The following is a 7,388-nucleotide window of genomic DNA, read 5'->3' as shown; positions in this document are numbered from 1 at the left end:
CTTTATCTAGTGACACTGAACATCTGTCCCCGTTAAACACTCCTCTTCCCCTCCCCCATCCCCTGGCAACCACCATCCTACTTTCTGTCTCTATCAATGTGACTCTTCTAGGGACCTCCTCTGAGTGGAATCACACAGTATTTGTCCTTTTGCGACTGGCTTATTTCACTGAGCATAATGCCCTCAAACTTCACCCATATGGTAGCATGTGTCAGAATCTCCTTCCCTTTTAAGGCTGAATGATATTCCATTGTACGGATGGACCACATTTTGTTTATCCATTCATCCGCTGATGGACAATTGGGTGGCTTCTGTGTTTGGGTTGCAAATCCCTCTTTGAGACCTTGCATTCAGTTCTTTTGGGGTTGTACCCAGAATTGCTGGATCTTATGGCTGTCCTCTTTCTAATTTTTTTGAGGAACCATCATACCGTTTTCATTCCCCATTTTACATTCCCATCAACAGTGCACAAAGGTTCCAATTTCTCCGTACCCTCACCAACACCGGTTATTTTCTATACTTTTTTCACAGTAGCCATCCTAATGGGTGTGAGGGGGTCCCTTCACCTAACTTTTAAATAAAGAAAACAATAATATCTTTCTAGGAATGAAACTGGGTCGTTTGTAGTGATGTGGATGAACCTAGAGTCTGTCATGCAGAGTGAAGTAAGTCGAAAAGAGAAAAACAAATATCATATATTATCACATGTGTGTGGAATCTAGAAAAATGGTACGGATGAACCTATTTCCAGCACAGGAAAAGAGACGCAGATGTAGAGAATGGACTTGTGGACACAGTGGGGGGGAGGGGAGGGTGGGATGAACTGAGAGAGTAGCATTGACATATATACACTACCAAGTGTAAAATAGATAGCTAGTGGGAAGCTGCTGTATAGCACAGGGAGCTCAGTTCAGTGCTCTGTGATGACTTAGAGGGGTGGGACGGGGAGGGGGTGGGAAGGAGAATCGAGAGGGAGGGGATATATGTATACATATAGCTGATTCACTTTGTCGTACAGCAGAAACGAACACAATGTTGTAAAGCAATCATACTCCAATGGGAAAAAAGGAAAACCATAATATCTTTCTATACCTAACAGAACCCCATTGTCCCCTGTTCAACCAAAGACACTCTAATCCTCCCTCCAAAAACGGAGATACATGGGACTTCCCTGGTAGTGCGGGGATTAAGAATCCACCTGACAATGCAGGGGACATGGGTATGAGCCCCGGTCCAGAAAGATCCCACATGCTACGGAGCAACTAAGCCCGTGCGCCACAACTACTGAAGCCCTCGTGCCTAGAGCCCCAGAGAATCTCTGGACTCTGGGCGTAGTCTCTCCACTGCATTCCCCCTCTGAACCAGGACCAGTCGTGCCGGCGGGTACAATAACCCCCTTCTTCGTCTCTTGCTTCAGAGCCTAGGCCGTATCTTAGAAACAGCAAAGTATCATCACCCAGGCATTAAAAGGCCATCCCTTCATTCAACGATGCTTAGGACGATGGGGAACATGGTGAGACCAGGGAGCCAGTGGGCTCAAGGCTGGTGATGCACCTCCATTTGTGGAGAAATGAGCTCCTTGGTGAGAAGCAGTGTTGTGGGGTTTAGTAATGGCCAAGGAGATTCCGTATGTCCATGGGTGGTGGTTTTGGCAGAAGACTTCCAGGCAGGGAAGGCAAATTCATGTTCAGAGCAGTCATAATTCCAGGAAAACCAAATCACTGCCCCTTTCATGATGGAAGTGGTCCAGTGAAATCAACCCACAACCAGGTGGCTGGCTGTCCCCCAGGGAATGGTGTCTCCTGGGGGTTCCTGGGCTCGCAGCAGTGACTGAGCTGGGTCAGCTTTGGAGTAGGGAAGCTTGGGTTGCTGAGCCCATGCAAAGCAGGGTGGCTGGGGACACAGACTGGCTGATGCCATCAGACAGGCCATCTTGTCCATCTGATGACACTGAGTGTCCTCTGTGAAGCTGGCCTCTGGTGAGTATTTACATGGGATGCAATCTCTATCTGGCTACCTTGCACCTACTCCAAGAGGTTCTTCCTCAGGCCTCTTCTCCTGACCTCCTGTGACCAATCATCCAATCCTATTCCTTTCTTTTCATTTTTTGGTCGCGCCGTGCGGCACGTGGGATCTTAGCTCCCTGACCAGGGATCGAACCCATGCCCCCTGCAGTGGAAGTGCGGAGTCCTAACCTCTGGACCACCAGGGAAGTCCCCCAATCCTGTTCCTTTTGGGTCCCTGACCATCCATTAGGTCCTGCCGACATGTCAGTGTAGACCCATACCTCCCCCCTCCTCCTTCCAGGTAAAAGGAAAAACCAGGCACATGTCTGAAAATGTGGCCCCAGACCCTTCAGGACCACCGCCCTGGAGCTGCAGAGCTTCAGCTGTCCACCCTCAGACGATGCCAGCTTATCGTGCGGGCCTGAAGTCTTTCTTCCTGTCAGCTGGTCCTAAAGAACTCCCGGGAGATCATTTGCGTGGATGGAGGGAGAGGGGCTGACACAGCAAAGGAGGTACCGTGGGAGTCTAGCATCTGCTTGTGCAATGACTTGTGCTTTCAGGTCTGATCTGCTGTATCTCACTTCCCCTTGACCGTGGAGAGCCGTGGTGGGCATCTCAGTGTCTATCTTGCTGGGTTGGGTAACACCTAGTTCAGGATGGACAGCTCAGATGGATGGTAACTTTGCAACCTGTGTTCACATATTTAGTCTCTATCAGGGCCCAGAGGCAAGCCAGGAGCTGTCTTCTCAAAAGGAGAAGAGTTCTTTTCAGAAGAAGATGTGCTTTGCTCCAAAATTTGAACGGTCTGTTCTGCAGTACCCCAGTAGGAGCCTCCGGAAGACTTCCCACAGAATCCCCCCATCTCCTGACACCTCATGCTCCATCGGATCTGCTGGATCGTTTGGCCTGAGCAGGAGAGTAGCTCTCGCTGCATACTGGATGCATCCCAGAGCCTTCTCTTGTCCTGGCATCTACTCACACCTGCCTTACATGTCACAGGCAGCCTTACAGGTCGACCAGTTGGATGAGCACACTTTATAAGATGTATGTTGTGTCCAAAATCTAAAGAGGCTCGCCAGGCATTGTGGGACTTTCCTGGCAGTAGGAGCCGGCTGGTCTAGCAACTTGTATTTTCTTTTGGCGAGGCTACCTCAACACGTCCCAGACCATTGTCCTTCTAGAAGTTTCATTGCATTTTGTGGGGATCACTTCCCACCCCCTGACATGCATGTGTCTCACCAAGATTTCTGGAGGGTTTATGTTTCTGGCTCGTTGGGTCCAGTCTGCCCGATGTCATCGATATGGTGGGTCAGTTTGTTGTCCTGTGAATCAGATCTAGAGGGTTTTCTTTGCTTATTCCAATCAAGTAAATCTCAGTTAGCCGCTCCTTTATGAGTCTGAACCATGTTAAATGGTAGTTCAGGTCAAAAATGGTTGCCTATCACCAATTTTATGGGGTTAAACCAAACGTTTCAGCCCCAGGTACTTCCTGAGCAATTAGCCGCTACCAAAGAGCTCCTCTGGTCATTCATGTTTCCATGATGGTAACTACACCCTTCTTGTCTCCTTGGCCCCTGCTGTGTTGGGATTCCTTCATCCTCATGGAATTCAGGAAGGCTGTTTCAATGGCAGCGTCTCCCAAGGTCATTCCTAGCCCGCAGAGAACAGCCACGAAGACTTTCCACGCACTGTGTTCCCCTCCCAACTGTATTTCTCAAAGCTTTGGCGAAGGGCCCTCTTGGGGCATGGTTAGGGCGTGGGCGAGTGGGTTGTATATAATGAACCCACTCCAATATTCCTATTTCCCCAAGTGTTTGGAGAACTTTCTCTACAGCAGGGGTTCTCAGTCAGGGAGGATTTTACTACCACACACCGCCCGCCAACCTGGGGACATTTAGCAATGTCTAGAGACATTTTTGGCTGTTACAACTGGGAGGGGTGTGTTACTAGCATCTAGTGGACCAGGGATGCCACTAAGCACTCCCCCTAAGAGCCTCCCCCCCACAAAAAGAATTATCTTGTCCCAAATATCAAAAGTGCCAAAGTTAAAAAACTGTCCTTTACAGTTTACCAAGGGAATCCCATAATCTCATCTCCATCTCAAATGGGCCACCACTGAATGTAAATTGGTGCAGCCACTGTGGAAAACCAAAAACAGAACTACCATGTGACCCAGCAATCCCACTCCTGGGAATATACCTGAACAAAAGAAAAACACTAATTCAAAAAGATACGCGCACCCCAGTGTTCACAGCAGCGTTATTTACAATAGCCAAGGTATGGAAGCAACCTAAGCGTCCATCAACAGATGAATGGATAAAGAAGGTGTGGTACATACATACAATGTATACTACTCAGCCATTAAAAAAAAAAGCAAAAAAACCACCAGCATTTTGCCATTTGCAGAAACATGGACGATACGATATCACTTACATGCGGAATCTAAAAAAATACAACAAACTAGTGGATGAAACAAAAAAGAAGCAGATTCACAGAGATGGAGAACAAACTAGTGGTTACCAGTGGGGAGAGGGCTGGGGGAGGGGCAACATAGGGGACGGGGAGGGAAACGGTTATTATGAGATTATACGAAACCATGTGTGTGAAATATTTTTTTCGATTTTTTGAATTGAAGTATAGTTGATTTACAATGTTGTTCCAATCTCTGCTGTACAGCAAAGTGACTCAGTTATACGCATATATACATTCTTTTTAAATATTCTTTTCCATTATGGTTTATCCCAGGAGACTGGATATAGTTCCCTGTGCTATACATTAGGACCCTGTCGTTTATCCATTCTAAATGGAATAGTTTGCATCTGCTAATCCCAAACTCCCAGTCCATCCCTCTCCCTCCCCCTTTTCACCTTGGCAGCCACAAGTCTGTTCTCTATGTCTGTGAGTCTGTTTCTGTTTTGTAGATAATTTCATTTGTGCCATATTTTAGATTCCACACATAAGTGATATCATCTGGTATTTTTCTTTCTCTCTCTGACTGACTTCACTTACTATGATCATCTCTAGTTGCATCCATGTAGCTGCAAGTGGCATCATTTCGTTCTTTTTTATGGCTGAGTATGTGTGTGAAATCTTTGAAAGTTTTAAAGCACTGTAGAGTTTAAAGAATCTTTCTTTTAATTGAAAAAAATAGTTAAATTTTGATTTTGGAAAAAAAAAGAAAGAGGAGTCACCGCTGGGTCCAGACTTCAGTCAATGACGTGAGCATTCTATTAGAGCCACGCCCAGCTCTGGGTTATTTGAGTCTGGGATGGGCGATTGCATCCGTATCAGAAAACATTACGTTTCTTCCACGCTGGCCTGACACCCGCAGGGCCATTGCCGTGCTTATTCCCGAGGTTTCTGCCAATGGAAACTGGTAATGCCTGTCATTTCTTTTGTTGTATGCGGTACATCTTCCTGGGTCAGATTTTTTGTTTTTTGGCTGTGCCGTGCAGCTTGCAGGATCTTAGTTCCCAGCCAGGGATTGAACCCGTGCCCTCGGCAGTGAAAGCGAGGAGTCCTAACCACTGGACCGCCAGGGAAGTCCCCCTGGGTCAGATTTTATACCCCTGCTCCTGGGATTCAAGTTCAGATCCAGATGCAAGAGGTGGTGGCAGGCCCTAGAGGAAGCGTCTCCCTTAGGAGTGATGGAGGGGGGGACCTGGGACGGCTTCTGCAGGCAACAGAGTGTCTGAGGGATTTGGAGGTCCAGCAGCACCACAGTCTTTCCAAATGGGATCCGTTCCAATGTTTGGGGTTCCCCTCTTTCCCGTAGATACCCTGATTCACCCCAGGGAACCCGTGTAGCTACGATTTCAAACGGCTGTGCCGACCCCACGGGGTCAGAGTTTGGGTCTGGTTTTCGAAAACCTTCACCCTGTGATTACAAGAGGTGTGGACTTTTGAAGGGCAGTCATGGAAGTTTTCTGGTACTTTAATAACTTGGTCGTGGGTTCAGGGTCCAGACTGCCCCAGCACCGTGTGACCCCATTGCCGTCCTCCTGCGGTCACCACAGATAGAAGCCTGCACGTGAGGTACTGACGTCTGCTTTCGGATGGGACCACCACGCTCTGCAGTGAGAACTGTTGGCAGCTGGGGTGGGGGGTCCTCAGTTCTCAGGACCATCAGAGCCCCGTTGACTTGCCTCCCCGTCCTCCCTTGCAGAGGCTGACACCACGTGGCTCCAGCACCTGTTGGGGATTCATCTCCACCTCCTTGCCTACCGTGGCCACCTGGCCGTCTAGTTCCATCCTGGCTGCAACCCATGAGTTTTGGGTTTTGCTATCCTAGGTGCTCTGTCCATTTCTATAGGGGAATTTGGAGAGATCAGAAAAGATGCATCACTCTTCCATCTTCCCCAGACTGCCTTCAAGCTCTCTTGAAATAGCGTGAAATAGCAGCAGAAGTGTCTGTTCTGAAAGTCCCAGGCTTGATGGCAGCTCGAGGTGGGCTGTTTCTCAATAGAAACAAGCAGCACCAAAGAGCAGAGCATGACACCTGTGGGGATCTGGGCCTTTCTGGGCCCCTGTCACCAGACCTTGAGGCCTGGCAGAGAGAGCTGCAAGCGGGGCCACCGTGCACTGTCTTTGGGTCACATGTCCTTGGTGCACTTGGCTGAGAGGGCAAGTGGGACTGAATTCCAGCTCATGCACGAGCCCTGGTTCCCTTCCCGGGGCTGCAGCCTCCACCCTGAGAATGCACCCTATGTGCTGGTGGTTTCCCTGACCATAGGGAGGGCGTGACTGCCTGTCCTTAAGGCCTCTTTCCGCGGTGGGATTCCCTACAAGGGGGTCAGCAAAGTGGCCTCTCCCTGAGATGGTGGGAGCCGTTGCCAAGGTGAATGCACGCCCTCTTGGCTCTGAACTGTACCAAATCCCTCCCAGCAGAAATGTGGGGTTCCCTCACATCTGTGGTCACCGTGCCACCTGCATCCTTACCTGGGGAAGGGTCTCAGGGATGGGGGGGCAGGTGGACAAGCAAAGCCGGAAGAGTCAAAGGAATCAACCAAGTAGGGAGTCACTGGCCCATCCTAGCTTGGTCCAGCTCGAGGGGGCTCCTGGCAGAGAGACCCCAGGCTTACCCCCCTCCTGGAGGAGTACCCCCAACTTTCCAACCCCTGCCCAGGCAAGGGCTGCTCGGTTCCCTGGTTGGTGCAGGCCCTTTCCAACCTCTAGGTCTGTGCTTGTGTGTTCTCTCTACCTGCTGTTCTTTGGAAAACTCCCACTATCCTTCAGGGCCCGGTTCAAATGTCACCTCCTCCAGGAAGCCTTCCCATGAAGCCCTGCCAGGACTTGGGACACCGAAGACACTTGATGAGGGATGAATGGGTCCAGTGTGGCTCCCTCAGCCAGCTCTGAAGGGAAGCGAAGTTCCCTTGACAT

Source organism: Neophocaena asiaeorientalis, unplaced genomic scaffold (genome assembly GCF_003031525.2).
Source record: "Neophocaena asiaeorientalis asiaeorientalis breed wild unplaced genomic scaffold, Neophocaena_asiaeorientalis_V1.1 scaffold43, whole genome shotgun sequence".
NCBI classification, from domain to species: domain Eukaryota; kingdom Metazoa; phylum Chordata; class Mammalia; order Artiodactyla; family Phocoenidae; genus Neophocaena; species Neophocaena asiaeorientalis.
The sequence above is the reverse complement of the archived record's forward strand: the minus strand, read 5'-3'. Positions refer to the sequence as shown.